At 39.9% G+C, this 17,609-nt stretch overlaps 1 pseudogene; it reads left to right on the forward strand.

Annotated features, from left to right (window-relative positions):
• Positions 1-962: 962 nt before the first annotated feature.
• On the forward strand, positions 963-2,041 carry LOC140619016 (large ribosomal subunit protein uL30-like; annotated as a pseudogene).
• Positions 2,042-17,609: the final 15,568 nt, after the last annotated feature.

Consider the following 17,609-nt stretch of genomic DNA (forward strand, 5'->3'; position numbering starts at 1 on the left):
TGTTCACTTGCATCCTCTAATACTTGAAGAAAGATGTTGAGTTTATTTATTTAATTTTAAAGATTTTATTGATTTATTCATGAGAGACACAGAGAAAGAGGCAGAGACACAGGCAGATGGAGAAGCAGGCTTCATGCATGGAGCCCAATTTCGGACTTGATCGTGGATTTCAGGATCATGCCCTGGGCTCAAGACAGGCGCTAAACTGCAGAGCCACCCAGGGATCCCCAAGATGTTGAGTTTAATGGTATTTAGGTCACATTTGCATATTCCTGAAATGGTAGAAATGTCTTCCCCCCCACCTCCCCATTAGCTATTTTCCTCGGTGTGAGACTGAGTTTTATGTGTCTGGGAGAGAGTGTGTCATCACTGTAAAATTTCTCTGTTTCTATTTATGTGAATTTTATGAGGACTTTGCTTTCACATAGACAACAGTTCTTTCTAGGTCTAGCGAGATCATGTAATTTGATTCTGTTAATTCATTAGTATGACTGTTGCTAGAGCAATTATCTTTATGAAAACCCACTGCATATCTATAATAATTCATAATTGTTATAGGGTCTGAATATATTAGTCTGACAACGCAATCTCACTCTTCATAATTTATTTAGAACACTTGAATCACTATTTCTTTTTTTTAGTTCACGATATTCTGCAATCTTTCTTTTTCTGTACTCTATGTGTCATGTGTATGTATCCCTATTGTCTTCATTTCCATAAGAGTTTAAAATTTCCATTGTTTTAAATTTCATGTATATATATATGACATTTATTTTTAGAGAGACAGAGAAAGGAAAAGAATGATTGGGGGAGAGGCAGGGGGAGAGGGAGTGAGGGAATCTCTAGCAGACTCCCCACTGAGTGATGAATCTGACATGGTGGGACTCGATCTCATGACACTGAGGTCATGACCTGAGATAAAAACAAGAATCAGACAATCAAACGCTTTTCTGGCTAGAACCATGGAGGGTGCAGAAGAGAAGAAAAAGAGGGTTCCTGCTGTGCCAGAAACCCTTAAGAAAAAGTAAAGGAATTTCACACAGTTGAAGATCAAGCATCTGAGAAGAAAGTTTGCCCAAAAGATGCCTCAAAAGGCAAGGAGGAAGCTTATCTATGAAAAGGCTAAGCATTACTACAAGGACTCCAGGCAGATGTACAGAACTGAGATGCGAATGGCAAGGATGGCAAGAAAAGCTGGCAACTGCTCTGTGCCTGCAGAACCCAAATTAGCATTTGTCATCAGGATCAGAGGTATAAGTCAATCTGAGAAGGACAAACATTATATGTTCTCATTCATTTGGGGAATATAAATAATAGTGAAAGGGCATATAAGGGAAGGGAGAAGAAATGTGTGAGAAATATCAGAAAGGGAGACAGAACATGAAGACTCCTATTCTGGGAAACTAACTAGGGGTGGTGGAAGGGGTGGAGGGTGGGGGGTGGGGGTGAATGGGTGACGGGCACTGACGGGGGCACTTGACGAGATGAGCACTGGGTGTTAGTCTGTATGTTGGCAAATTGAACACCAATAAAAAATAAATTTATTATTAAGAAAATAAAAAATAAAACAGAAAAAAAAAGGATCGGAGGTATCAATGTTGTGAGCCCAGAGGTTCCAAAGGTGCTGCAACTTTTTCACCTTTGCCAGGTCTTCAATGGCACTTTTGTTAAGCTCAACAGGCTTCAGTTAACATGCTGAGGATTGTGGAACCATATACAGTAGGGTGTACCCAAACCTGAAGTCAGTGAATGAGTTGATCTACAAGCATGGTTATGGTAAGATCAACAAGAAGCGAAATGCCCTGACAGATAACATATTGCCCGATCTAGTGGTAAATATGGTATCATCTGCATGGAGGATCTGATTCACAAAATCTATACTGTTGGAAAACATTTCAAAGAAACGAACAACTTTTTATGGCCCTTCAAATTATCTTCTCCATGCGGCGGAATGAAGAAAAAGATCACTCATTTTGAAGAAGTTCGAGATGCTGGGAACAGGGAAGAGCAGATCAATTGGCTTATTAGAAGGATGAACTAAGGTATCTAGCATGATTATTTTTCTAATCTGATTAGTTAATAAATAACTGCTTTCAAATGGAAAAAAAAGAATCAATCGGCTGAGTCACCCACACATTAGAAAATGTATATATATAATCAAATCAAACTATGATCTCTGAAGGTTTGTTAGGTTCTTTTGTTTTCTTTTTTTTAGGTTCTTTTGTTTTCATTTGTTTGTTTGTGTTTTTTAATATTTTTAAAAAGATTTTATTGATTTTTTCCTGAAAATACACAGAGAGGAGAGAGAGAGAGAGGGGGGCAGAGACACAGGCAGAGGGAGAAACAGGCTCCATTCAGGGAGCCAACGTGGCACTGGATCCTGGGTCTCCAGATTCACCCCCCAGGCTGAGGGCGGCGCTAAAACACTGAGCTACCTGAGCTGCCCTTTTTTTTTGTATTCTTATTGGAGTCAGTTTTGCCAACATATAGTTTAGCAGCCAGTGCTCATCCCTTCAAATGCCCCACTCAGTGCCCCTCACCCGGACACCCTATCCCCCCGCCCAACACCCCTTCCACTATGCCTTGTTTGTTTTCCAGACTTAGGAGGCATTCTTGTTTTGTCACCCTCACTGATATTTACTACTCATTTTATCTCCATTCCGTTTCAATAGTGCTTATATTTCCCATATGAATTAAACCATATGATGTATGTCCTTCTCTGATTGACTTACTTCACTCAGCATAATACCCTCTAGTTCTATCCACGTTGAAGCAAACGGTGGGTATTCATTGTTTCTAATGGCTGAGAAATATTCCATTGTATACATAGACCACATCTTCTTTATCCATTCATCTTTCGATGGACACCGGGCTCCTTCCACAGTCTGGCTATTGTGGACATGGCTGCTATAAACATTGGGGTGCAGGTGTCCTGCTGTTTCACTGCATCAATATCTTTGGGGTAAATCTCCAGCAGTACAATTGCTGGGTCATATGGTACATCTATTTTTAACTCTTTGAGGAACTTCCATACAGTTTTCAAGAGTGGCTGTACCAGTTTACATTCCCACCAACAATGATTGAAGGTTCCCCTTTTTCCACATCCTCTCCAACATTTGTTATTTCCTGTCTTGTTAATATTCACCATTCTCACTGGTGTGAGGTGGTATCTCATTGTGGTTTTGATTTGTATTTCCCTGATGGCAAGTGATGGGGAGCATTTCCTCATGTGCTTGTTGGCCACGTCTGTCTTCCTCTGTGAAATGCCTCTTCATATCTTTTGCCCATTTCATGATTGGATTGTTTGTTTCTTTGCTGTTGACCTTACTATGCTCTTTATAGATCTTGGAAACTAGCCCTTTATCTGATACATCATTTGTAAATATCTTCTCCCATTCTTTTTTTTTTTTTTTGGTTATTTATTTATTTATTTATTTATTTATTTTTTTATTGGTGTTCAATTTACTAACATACAGAATAACACCCAGTGCCCGTCACCCATTCACTCCCACCCCCCGCCCTCCTCCCCTTCTACCACCCCTAGTTCGTTTCCCAGAGTTAGCAGTCTTTACGTTCTGTCTCCCTTTCTGATATTTCCCACACATTTCTTCTCCCTTCCCTTATTTTCCCTTTCACTATTATTTATATTCCCCAAATGAATGAGAACATATAATGTTTGTCCTTCTCCGACTGACTTACTTCACTCAGCGTAGTACCCTCCAGTTCCATCCACGTTGAAGCAAATGGTGGGTATTTGTCATTTCTAATAGCTGAGTAATATTCCATTGTATACATAAACCACATCTTCTTTATCCATTCATCTTTCGTTGGACACCGAGGCTCCTTCCACAGTTTGGCTATCGTGGCCATTGCTGCTAGAAACATCGGGGTGCAGGTGTCCCGGCGTTTCATTGCATTTGTATCTTTGGGGTAAATCCCCAACAGTGCAATTGTTGGGTCGTAGGGCAGGTATATTTTTAACTGTTTGAGGAACCTCCACACAGTTTTCTAGAGTGGCTGCACCAGTTCACATTCCCACCAACAGTGCAAGAGGGTTCCCTTTTCTCCGCATCCTCGCCAACATTTGTGGTTTCCTGCCTTGTTAATTTTCCCCATTCTCACTGGTGTGAGGTGGTATCTCATTGTAGTTTTGATTTGTATTTCCCTGATGGCAAGTGATGCAGAGCATTTTCTCATATGAATGTTGGCCATGTCTATGTCTTCCTCTGTGAGATTTCTGTTCATGTCTTTTGCCCATTTCATGATTGGATTGTTTGTTTCTTTGGTGTTGAGTTTAATAAGTTCTTTATAGATCTTGGAAACTAGCCCTTTATCTGATATGTCATTTGCAAATATCTTCTCCCATTCTGTAGGTTGTCTTTGAGTTTTGTTGACTGTATCCTTTGCTGTGCAAAAGCTTCTTATCTTGATGAAGTCCCAATAGTTCATTTTTGCTTTTGTTTCTTTTGCCTTCGTGGATGTATCTTGCAAGAAGTTACTATGGCCGAGTTCAAAAAGGGTGTTGCCTGTGTTCTTCTCTAGGATTTTGATGGAATCTTGCCTCACATTTAGATCTTTCATCCATTTTGAGTTTATCTTTGTGTATGGTGCAAGAGAGTGGTCTAGTTTCATTCTTCTGAATGTGGATGTCCAATTTTCCCAGCACCATTTATTGAAGAGACTGTCTTTCTTCCAATGGATAGTCTTTCCTCCTTTATCGAATATTAGTTGCCCATAAAGTTCAGGGTCCACTTCTGGATTCTCTATTCTGTTCCACTGATCTATGTGTCTGTTTTTGTGCCAGTACCACACTGTCTTGATGACCACAGCTTTGTAGTACAACCTGAAATCTGGCATTGTGATGCCCCCAGATATGGTTTTCTTTTTTAAAATTCCCCTGGCTATTCGGGGTCTTTTCTGATTCCACACAAATCTTAAAATAATTTGTTCTAACTCTCTGAAGAAAGTCCATGGTATTTTGATAGGGATTGCATTAAACGTGTAAATTGCCCTGGGTAACATTGACATTTTCACAATATAATTCTGCCAATCCATGAGCATGGAATATTTTTCCATCTCTTTGTGTCTTCCTCAATTTCTTTCAGAAGTGTTCTATAGTTTTGAGGGTATAGATCCTTTACATCTTTGGTGAGGTTTATTCCTAGGTATCTTATGCTTTTGGGTGCAATTGTAAATGGGATTGACTCCTTAATTTCTCTTTCTTCAGTCTCATTGTTAGTGTATAGAAATGCCACTGACTTCTGGGCATTGATTTTGTATCCTGCCACGCTACCGAATTGCTGTATGAGTTCTAGCAATCTTGGGGTGGAGACTTTTGGGTTTTCTATGTAGAGTATCATGTCATCGGCGAAGAGGGAGAGTTTGACTTCTTCTTTGCCAATTTGAATGCCTTTAATGTCTTTTTGTTGTCTGATTGCTGAGGCTAGGACTTCCAGTACTATGTTGAATAGCAGTGGTGAGAGTGGACATCCCTGTCTTGTTCCTGATCTTAGGGGAAAGGCTCCCAGTGCTTCCCCATTGAGAATGATATTTGCTGTGGGCTTTTCATAGATGGCTTTTAAGATGTCGAGGAATGTTCCCTCTATCCCTACACTCTGAAGAGTTTTGATCAGGAATGGATGCTGTATTTTGTCAAATGCTTTCTCTGCATCCAATGAGAGGATCATATGGTTCTTGGTTTTGTCTTCTCCCATTCTGTAGTTTGTCTTTTTGGTTTTTTTGAATGTTTCTTTTGATGTGTAGAAGCTTTTTATCCTGATTAAGTCCTAATAGTATATTTTTGCTTTTGTATCCCTTGCCTTCATAGATATATCTAGCAAGAAGTTGCTGTGGCCAAGTCTAAAAAGGGTGTTGCCTGTGTTCACCTCTAGGATTTTGATGCAATCTTGTCTCACATTTAGATCTTTCATCCATTTTGAGTTTATCTTTGTGTATGGTGTAAGAGAATATGCTAGATTCATTTTTCTGCATGTGGATGTCCAATTTTTCCAGCCCAATTTATTGAACAGTACTGTCTTTTTTCCACTGGATAGTCTTTCCTGCTTTGTCAAATATTAATTGACCATAGAGTTGAGGGCCCATTTCTGGGTTCTCCATTCTATTCCTTTGATCTATGTGTCTGTTTTTGTGCCAGTACCATACTGTCTTAATGATCAAAACTTTGTAGTACAACCTGAAATATGGCATTGTCATGCCCTGGCTCTGGTTTTGTTCTTCAATATTCTCCTGATTATTCGGGGTCTTTTCTGATTCCACACAAACTTAAGATGCTTTCTTCCAACTTTCTGAAGAAAGTCCATGGTACTGTGGAAGGAGCCTTGGTGTCCATTGAAAGATGAATGGATAAAGAAGATGTGGTTTGTGTATACAATGGAATATTCCTCAGCCATTAGATATGTCAAATAACCACCATTTGCCTCGACATGGATGGAACTGGAGGGTGTTATGCTGAGTGAAGTAAGTCAATCAGAGAGGGACAAACATTATATGGTCTCATTCATTTGGGGAATATAAGAAAGAGTAAAAGGGAATAAGGAGAGAGGAGAGAAAATGAGTGGGAAATATTAGGGAGACAGAACATGAGAGACTCTTAACTCTGGGAAACAAACAAAGGGTGGTGGAAAAGGAGGTGGGTGGGTGTTGGGGGTGACTGGCTGACAGGCACCGAAGGGGGCACTTGATGGGATGAGCACTGGGAGTTATGGTATATGTTGGCAATTTGAACTGCAATAAAACAAAAGAAAGAAAGTCCATGGTACTATGATAGGGATTGCATTGAACGTGTAAATTGCCCTGGGTAGCATAGATATTTTCACAATATTAATTCCTCCAATCCATTAGCATGGAATTTTTTTCAATCTCTTTGTGTCTTCCTCCATTTCTTTCAGAAGTGTTCTGTTGTTTTTAGGGTGTAGATGCTTTACCTTTTTTGTTCTCGTTATTCCTAGTATCTTATGCTTTCGAGTGCAAATGTAAATGGAATTGACTCCTTAATTTCTTTTTCTTCAGTTTCATTGTTAGTGCATAGAAATGCCACTGATTTCTGTGCATTGATTTTGTATCCTGTCACATTGCTGAATTGCTGTATGAGTTCTAGCAATCTTGGGGTGGAGTCATTTGGGTTTTCTATATACAGCATCATGTAATCTGCAGAGAAGAAGAGTTTGACTTCTTCTTTGCCAATTTGAATATCTTTTATTTCTTTTTGTTGCCTGGTTGTGGATGTAGGACTTTTAGTACAATTTTGATTAACAATGGTGTACGGAGTGGACATCCCTGTCATGTTCTTGATCTTAGGGGAAAGGCTCTCATGTTTCCCCATTGAGAATGATATTTGCTGTGGTCTTTTCATAGATGGCTTTTAAGATCCTGAGGAATGTTCCCTCTATCCCTACTCTTTGAAGAGTTTTGATCAGGAATGGATGCTGTATTTTGTCAAATGCTTTTTCTGCACCTATTGACAGGATCATATAGTTTTGTTTTTCTTTTTTTGATGTGATATATCCTGTTGATTGTTTTATGAGTATTGAATCAGCCTTGCATCTCGGGGATAAATCCCACTTGGCCACGGGGAATAATCTTCTTAATGTATTGCTGGATCCTATTGGCTAGTATCTTGTTGAGAATTTTTGCATCTGTGTTCATCAGGGATATTGGTCTCTAATTCTCCTTTTTGGTGGGGTCTTTGTCTGGTTTTGGAATTAAGGTGATACTGGCATCATAAAACTAGTTTGAAAGTATTCTGTTCCTTTCTATCCTTCACAACAGCTTTAGTAGAAAAGGCATTATTTCTTCTTTAAACGTTTGGTAGAATTCCCCAGGGAAGCCATCTGGCCCTGGACGTTTGTGTCTTGGGAGGTTTTTGATGACTGCTTCAATTTTCTCCCTGGCTTTTGGCCTATCCAGGTTTTCTATTTCTTCCAGTCAGAGTTTTGGTAATTTGTGGTTTTCCAGAAATGCATCCTTTTCTCCTAGATTGCATAATGTATTGGCATATAGCTGCTTGTATTACGTTTTTAAAATTGTTTGTATTTCCTTGGTATTGGTTGTGACCTCTCTTCTTTCATTCATGATTTTATTAATTGAAGTAATTTCTCTCTTCCTTTAAATAAAGTTGGCTAACGGTTTATCTATCTTATTAATTCTTTCAAAGAATCAAATCCTGGTTTTGTTGATTTCTTCTTCAGTTCTTCTGATCTCTATTTCATTGAGTTCTGCTCTCTTCTTCTGCTTGGTGTAGGTTTTATTTACTGTTCTTCTCCAGTTCCTTTAGGTGTGAGGTTATCTGGTGTATTTGGTTTTTTTCAAAATTTTTGAGGGATGCTTGTATTGAGATGTATTTCTCTCTTAGGACTGCTTTTGCTGTATTCTAAAGATTTTGAATTGTTGTATCTTCATTTTCATTTGTTTTTCTTCTGAAGCTGACTGTATCTTATGCCTTTTTGAGGAAGGGTTTCTAATTATATTGTGTATTTTTTCTAAGGAAATTGGTCTATTTAGGCTTTCTTGGACCATTTTTTCTTCTTAATAAAGTATACCTGTTTTCATGATTTATTTTTCTCCACATTTCATTACTTATCTCCCTAATTGAGTATCATGATTATCATTTAAAATTTTTTTTCATTTAAAAATTTTAAATAAGTTTATCTTATTCTGTCACTGAAAAACCTGACTGTGAAGCACCATTTTGATAAATACAGAACACAATTGTTGCGACACCAGGGGGCTCTGGGCAACTGACAAGAAAGAGGGACTGATGCCAACCTTCTTCACACGTGAGAAAGGCCTGACCCTGCTCCAGTGGGACTTGGAGCAATGACTCCACCCATTTGAGGCTCTTCTGTGCTGTGACTCTATAACCTTCTGGTTATAGAAATTAGATGGTGGCTTTCTCTCAACCCATATGTAAACCTACATCATCTTTTCCTTCTTCCTGTGAAAAGAGCCATTACCATGAATTTTAAATAAGGTATAATTATATGGGAAATAATTTATAACCATTCCATACATTCTGATGTACGGAACAGTCATGAGGAATAAGACCCCATATGTCATGAGTGACTCCATTCCCAAGAGCAAAAGGAAAGAAGGAGCAAGACTGTCCCCAGATATCATGGTGGTGCCCAAGAGACTGTGCAGTCATATTTCCTTCATTGTTCAATGCCCAATTGCGACCTGAAATGCACTTGAGAACACCACCTGCTACCCAGTCTATCTCAGAGAGAAGACGCTGCTCTCACGTACAGGACGTGGTAGCCACCATGTGACCCCCTGCCCCAACCATGTGGGATACCAGAACTCCCACCTATTTCTACTCTGCACACATGAGCACCAAGAATTACATAGTCAGCATGATTAAGGTCTTTGTTCAGGTGACCAAATGTCAGAGAGGGCAACTGAGGATAGGACGCTTGTGATGGGAAGAATAACTGGGTGGTGTCCAGAGAGGAATGAGGAGGAGCTCCCTCAAATTGGAAGACTAAGGTGAGTGGCAGATGACAAGTTATTCAGTTCACAGGGGCTTCTCTGACCTGACAGGAGCCTGAGCTGTGAAAGTATCAATCTTCTCTCAGGTTCCCTATATCCATCCAGCTTCCTCATGCCCTCAGCCATTCACTCCAGAACATTCTGCAGGTTCCTCAGACAGCTCTCCTGTGGAGGGGCAGGGACTCTGTGCCGGGGAACCTGCAAGAGTCCAGGCAGAGGAAGTCCATTCTTTTTGCCTTAGATGGTCCTCTCTCATCTGCACTTTTTGCTTAACCTTCTTTCCTCTCCTGGGCATCTTCATACTTTTGACCTCCTATCCCTCTGGTATTGACTTGGTTCCCCAAACACTAATCACCTCCATTCTCAGAGGACAGGGTGGAAATCTCACCTTCACCTGGGATTCCATTAAGAACGTGTCTCTCATATATTAACAGGCCCAGAGTGATCCTATTCCTGAACCACAATTTTCTAAGACAGAGTTTCATAATTCTGTCTCCAACTTCTCCTTCTTATACTTGCCTTTGTCTAAGACCAGAAGTAGAGACGGGCAAACATGTGGAGTAGATGTATGGGGATAGGCCACTACCTCATATGAAGAAGATGCATCTTCTCAAATGAACCTTAATTTTGTTGAAGGTCCATATATCTTCCCCAGAATCCTCATTCAGACCCTCCCTCACATGGATAGTTCAGAGGTGGGGCAGACCCACACATCTCAAGGGAGGACTGCTGGTTTTTGACAACCTCCTCCCCTAAGGACTCAGTTGGTCTCTGTCCTCCTCAACATGAATTACCCTTATTTTCACAATCTGACCTTTGTTATTCAAATATCAAATCCCATCTATACCGATGTGTTTTAGATATTTATATACAATTCAGATATTACCACGTATTTGAAAATTATGTACTTTATGAATATCTGGCTCTTAGTCTGGAGACTCAATACTGAAGAATTTCTATAACTTCTTAATTTGAATCTGAAAAGTTTCAGCAGAGGAACATAGGAATCAATGAAATAAGGTATAATTGTCTGGGAAATAATTTATAACCAGAAACTTATAGGTTACTAACTGCACGATTCCAGCATAAATAGAAAAAAAAAGATGCTTCATTGGAGTGAAATATGCTTTTTTTCTCCACCTTCAAATAATCCAACAGTCCTAGGTGTGTGTCAAATATTGAGGGGTATTCCCTGGATATCATTGTTCTCAGAAAAAGGGAATCATGGTCCAGTGAGGAGATGGGGGAGATGTTAGAGCCTGGAGGTGGGAGTGGGAGCTGGGGAACCAGCAGAGAAAGGCTGCTTGTAAGGAGGAGGGTGTCCTCTCCCAGGAGCCACATTCTGAGGAAGCAAAGAGCTAGAAGCATATCTCTCTTCTCCTTCCTGCCAAAATCACTGGGTCAGGAACAAAGAGGGAAGCTCCTTCCTCACCGGACCTATTATTCCTTCATCTGCATCAATCAGAGAATTCTTGGTCCTTGTGAAATACATGTTTCACAAATGATTACATAGGTTCTAGAAAACATAAATCAGGTATTCCTCAAACTGCAAAAGAAGAAAATCTTTAGGGTTTTCTATTTTCCCCATAAGAGGTGGAAGCAACACCCATTCTATTTAGTCATCTACTTTCTCCTGTGCATACAGTCAATCATGTGAGATTGCTTATTTTAAGGTCACAGATGCAGAGCTTTCTCCTTATTCTTTCTTGTTTCATTTCTTGTTCCTACTCTTCCAAAATAGGGAACAAACTCTATCATCAACCCTCAATGGGATTTATCTAGTATCTCCTACAGGAGTTCAAGTGGTAATGCCCTATAACAATCAGGTAGTTTTGTCTATATCAACAATGAAGAAGCCCAAAAAAGATACTAATAAGCAATTCTATTTAGGATAGCATCAAAAAGAATAAAACATTTAGGAGGGAATATAACCAGTAGAAAAAAAAAAACTTGTGAACTGAAAACTACAAAAGATTACCAAAATATAAACAGATTTAAGTAAGTGAGAGGACACGGTGGCAATGGATTAGATGACTTAATATAGTGAAGCGACAACCACCATCATCCAAATACATCTACACACTCGGTGCCATCCTGCCATTTGTGTACTGTCCCCGGTTTAATCCCTCAATGGCCTCTGCTCATCCCCTCCTGTTCCCTGTTAGTCAAGATGTTGGACAATAACTGTTCATTGGACTCAGATCTTAGAAACACAACTCCAGTGAAATCCATGGAAGTCTGAACAAAACATCTAGATTAGGGTCCACTGTATGTAGAGTGCAGGTCCACGAGGGTTTGAGTGCAGGGGAGGTTGAAGAACCCCTCAGAAGTGAGGAGAGGTCCATCGTTAGTAATGTTCTCTAGATAGGAATCATCATGCTGAGTAAGTAATAGAATGAGCCTAAAAAATACTAAGTATATCAGAGGGACAAACAAATTAGAATTTCTGGCTAACACTCAAGGGAAAATTTGAACTCAGACAAGTCAGTAGGAGTGGAAGACACATTTCCCCTAATGGCATTATATTGTCATAGCAAATATAGGCTGAAAAGTCTTAGCACTGAGAGATGCACCCTGACAGGAAAATATATAGGCAACAACAGCAACAACAACAACAACAAAAAACAATGCTCAAATGAAAGAAGTCACATAGAAATATTACAAGGTGTGAACCACCTTAGCACTCTGAGAACTTTATGACATTTACTTGTTTCAAAATGATGATAGACTGATAAGGACCTCATGCACCTGGAAGAAGCAACTCAATGTCAGATAATTCTGAAATATCCAGTAATATGAGCACCACGCAATACATCATGTATTTAATAACTGAGGTCAGTAGTGATTTGAAAATAAGTGTCAGGGCCAAAGGCGAGAGGGGGCACCTCCTCATTCTCCTGTCCTGGGCAGTGACATTAAAATGATCCAATTGCACAGTCTGGACACCATCCTAGGAGTGTTGGATGGTGTCAGAGGGGATGGTGGGCTAAGGATGTTAGCGCAATAGGGGGAGCTGTCACATTTGTCCTGTGAGAAAAGACCTCTGGGCCAGACATCTAAGAAAATACACAAATTCTTGCAAACTGGGAAGGCAGTGTCCTCAGTGAAGTGTGATTGTGCTGCACAGGAGTCACTGGAGTCTCATGATTTCTCAGTTCTGACTCACTTTCTCCAGACACATTTCATCCTCAATCCCCATGAAGTCCTTTTCAGAGCTGATGTTCAGGAAGGGGGAGATATCCCATTTCTGGGCAAAAAAACAAAACAAAACATATCTCTGTTGAAAAAAAGAGAGAGAGAGAGAATCAACCACAATGAGATACCACCTCAACCAGTGAGAATGGGGAAAATTAACAAAGCAGGAAACCAAAAATGTTGGAGAGGATGTGGAGAAAGGGGAGCCCTCCTGCACCTTTGGTGGGAATGTGAACTGGTGCAGCCACTCTGGAAAACTGTGTGAAGGTTCCTCAAAGAGTTAAAAATAGATCTTCCCTACGACCCAGCAATTGCACTGCTGGGGATTTACCCCAAAGATACAGGTGCAGTGAAACACCGGGACACCTGCACCCCGATGTTTATAGCAGCAATGTCCACAATAGCCAAACTGTGGAAAGAGCCTCAGTGTCCGTGTAAAGATGAATGGATAAAGATGTGGTTTATGTATACAATGGAATATTCCTCAGCCATTAGAAATGACAAATACCCACCATTTGCTTTGACGTGGATGGAACAGGAGGGTAATATGCTGAGTGAAATGAGTCAATCGGAGAAGGACAAACAATGTATGTTCTCATTCATTTGGGGAATATAAATAATAGTGAAAGGGAATAGAAGGGAAGGGAGAAGAAATGGTTAGGAGATATCAGAAAGGGAGACAGAACCAAAAGACTCCTAACTCTGGGAAATGAACTAGGAGTGATGGAAGGGGAGGAGGGCAGGGTGTAGTGGTGAATGGGTGGCGGGCACTGAGGGGGGCACTTGACGGGATGAGCACTGGGTGTTATTCTGTATTTTGGCAAGTTGAACACCAATAAAAATAAATTTATTATTTAAAAAAAAAGAAACGACAAATACCCACCATTTGCCTCGACGTGGATGGAACAGGAGGGTATTATGCTGAGTGAAATAAGTCAATCGAAGGACAAACATTATATGGCCTCATTCATTTGGGGAATATAAAAAATAATGAAAGGGAATAAAGGGGAAAGGAGAATAAATGATTGGGAAATATCAGAAAGGGAGACAGAACATGAAAGACTCCTAACTCTGGGAAAGGAACTTGGGGTGGTGGAAGCGGAGGTGGGCGGGGTTGGGGGTGACTGTGTGGCGGGTACTGAGGTGGGCACTTGACGGCATGAGCACTGGGTGTTATTCTGTATGTTGGCAAATGGAACACCAATAAAAAATAAATTTATAATAAAAAATAATAATAAAATTAAAAAAAGAGAATCACCAGTATTGCTACCTGGGTCTAGGGTAAGAGATCCTTGAGGAGGGGAGGATGACAATGCCAACAGTGAGTCCTCAGGGAGCAGAGTTCTGGAGCTTCTCTGCCCTGTCCTGATTCTTCCCTTTACCTCCTCCCTCATCAAAAGGATTTCTTTTCAGTGATGAGGGAAAACATGCAGAGAGAGGTCATTTGTGTTCACTTGCTCCCATTATTTACACAGGATGGTCATCACCCCAGTCTTCCTGTTGCTTTATGGTCAAGCTCTTCTTCAGGGAGCTAACCTGGAATATGCTATACTGTCATCCATATAACTGATTTTCACTTAGAAAAAAATATTCATATTTGCGTCTAATTTGTAATATATATATTCATATTATATATTTGACATTATATTTCAAAAATATATAAGCATTAAACACATATGTTAAATGATGCCTGGGTGGCTCAGCAGTTAAGGGTCTACCTTTGGCTCCAGGTGAGATCCTGAAGTCCTGGGATCCAGTCCCACATCAGGCTCCCTGCATGGAGTCTGCTTCTGTCTCTTCCTATGTCTCTGCATCCCTGTCTCTCTGTCTCTCATGAATAAGTGAATAAAATCTTAAAAAAATAAACACATATGATAAATATATAATAAAATATTTTTAAAGACTTTATTATTAGAGCAAGAGAGAGAGTGTGTGGGGGAGGGCAGAGCGAGAGGAGAGAGAAATTTTAGCAGATAGCTGAACAGGTTATCAGGCTGAACAGGTAGCTGAGAACAGGGCTAGATTTCAGGTTCCTGGGATCATGATGAGAGTCAGTACCATAAGTGGGACACTTAACCAACTGAGCCACCTCGCACTCCAAAGGAAATACATTTTATCTAGCCTCTTTATTATCTAATGCCTATTATGATTCACAAAAAAAATGTGAATCAATATTTGTAAGCAAAAAATGTCAATCAGATACAGGGCGACTCAAACAACAACACCAGCAATAAATAACACAGTAATACCCAAGATAATAAGGGAAACCTATGCAGAACTGTAATGACCTGTGGAGTTATGGGATATTCTGGGGACCTCTAACCTTTAACACTGGATTAAGATGGCTCTAGATTGGTAATCACCCCGGGCGCTGGCAGAGGACAACTCAGTGTCAGGTTATGCCGAAACCCCTATAGAGGTGACAAGTAGATGTGTGGAATTGAGGCCAAACCTCCTTAGTTCTGTCCTCAATCCATTGGGACTGAACAAAATGGCTTTTGTTTGGAAGCTGGTTTGTAGCATGTATGGATTCAGGCTGTGTGTTCTCTACGCCTCCAGATGAGATCGTCATAAGGACTTTTACTACCAATGCTGGTATCACTTCAGAGCAGTTATTTCTTCTTCAACAAGTCATTAGAAACACTGGTGTATTTCGCCAAACTCATAGGCAAAGATTATAGCAGCAGAACACAGAGACTTGGGGTTTCAGGAACATGGGAGCTGATGGAGAGCAGCTGGTGCCATGACTGGTATGGAACCACTTCTAGTATGACCTGCCTGACTGGAAAATGCGATGTTAAATGATGTTAAATACCTCTAAGAGAAGATGTGTCCCATTTTCTCTGAATAATGACAAAAATAAAGCCTAACAGAGGGATCCCTGGGTGGCGCAGTGGTTTGGCGCCTGCCTTTGGCCCAGGGCACGATCCTGGAGACCCAGGATTGAATCCCATATCGGGCTCCCGGTGCATGGAGCCTGCTTCTCCCTCTGCCTGTGTCTCTGCCTCTCTCTCTCTCTCTCTCTCTGTGACTATCATAAATAAATTAATTAATTAAAAAAAAACCTAACAGAGAAAATCAATAAACCAGAAACAATATATTTCAGATAAATTGCCAATCTTCTGGAGAGTTGAGCAGTCATAAATACACAAATACAGATATATATAAGAAGGAAAGAAAGAAAGGAAAGAGAGACAGAAAAAGAAAGAAAAAGAAACAAAAAAGGAAGGAAGGTTAGAAGTGATACAATGAACTTCTCAAAGCACAAAAAAAAACCTCAATAAAGAGTAAGTTAAAGACATTACTAGATATTTCACAAAAGGAGATAGGCAGATGGAATTTAAATGTGTGACATTGTGTTCCATATTATATATCATTAGGGAAAAGCAAATGCAATCATGAATGAGTTACCATTGCACACCAATCAGAATGGCCAAAATCCAGTAGACTGGCATCAGATAGATTATGTACAGAGAAAGAATAATTTAAAATAGCACCAAGAGGTACGGTTCCCCACCCATATGCTCAGTGATATGTCATGTTAATATGACACATCTTCCCAATGATGCACAAAGAACATCAATGCACCTCTGTGCTTTTCTTGGCACAAATTGATAATATTAGCGTAATCATGAGAAAACCTCAGATAGGGCAGCCCGGGGGGCTCAGCGGTTTAGCGCCGCCTTCAGCCCAGGGTGTGATCCTGGAGACCCAGGATCCAGTCCCACGACAGGCTGCCTGCATGGAGCCTGCTTCTCTCTTTGCCTGTGTCTCTGCGCCCCTCTCTCTCTGCCTCTCTCATGAATAAAGAAATAAAACCTTAAAAAAAGAAAACATCATATAAACCCATACTCAGGGATATTTTACAAAATACCACACCAGGTGTCTCCAAATTCCCAAAATCAAGAACAGGGAAAGACTGGAAACTCATATATTGGAGTATTTTAGTATCTCCTGATGAATAGATGCAATGTTGTTAGTTGGATTGATTGCAGGAAAAACAGTGTTAAAATAAATAAATAAATAATAAATAAATAAATAAATAATAAACAAATAAATAAACTTTGAAATGTAGATAAAGTCTGTAATTTTGCAAAATGATCAGAACACCAGTAAGTAATTGATTTTACAAATGATTCATAACAATACAAAATGTTACCATTCAGAAAAGCTTGGTGAAACGTAGTGATCTCTATCCCGTATTTGCATTTATTTCTGGAAATATAAAATTATTACAGAAAAAAATTTCTACATACAATACATAATGGAAAAAAGGAATGAAAATTTCTTCCCTCCACTCCTCACATTTAAGATCAGAAAGCCAGACGTCTGTGCTCTACTGGTTTCCACACAGCCTATAAAACTTTTCACATTGAGTTCTTGGTTATGGAATGTATTTACTTTTTATTATGCTGTAAATAGTAATATAAAAGTAATAATCATGTTCCTTGTCTTTTATGAGTCAAGATAAATCACCTCCATCACAGCAGCTCAGGAGGATACCCAGCATCCTAGCACTGGAAGAAAGCAGACATCAGACACCAGAGGATCCCTAGTTCTGGACAGTAGGAAGTGCTCCTATTCATACATGCTCTCTCTTACAGCTGAAATGTTCTGACACACTACAACAAACAAATACAGGAAGTCTCTGAAGGTAGAAAGAAAATGAAGACTTCAAACAAATTGAGGAAAACACAACAGCATGTACCCTGGTTCCTTTTCTTATTATGTTGCCCACATGTAAGACAAGATCCTGTAGGTTCCTCCAACCAAGAAACATTCAAAGGCTGAGATCCAGAAAATCAAACCAGAAAACACTAAAACTTCAAAAGCACCAACTCCTCTAGTCAGAGGATATTGAGATAAGTTGGCCTGAGTGGAGGGAATATTTGGGTAAACCTGTCCAC

This window comes from Canis lupus, chromosome 27 (assembly GCF_048164855.1).
Source record: "Canis lupus baileyi chromosome 27, mCanLup2.hap1, whole genome shotgun sequence".
NCBI classification, from domain to species: Eukaryota; Metazoa; Chordata; class Mammalia; order Carnivora; family Canidae; genus Canis; species Canis lupus.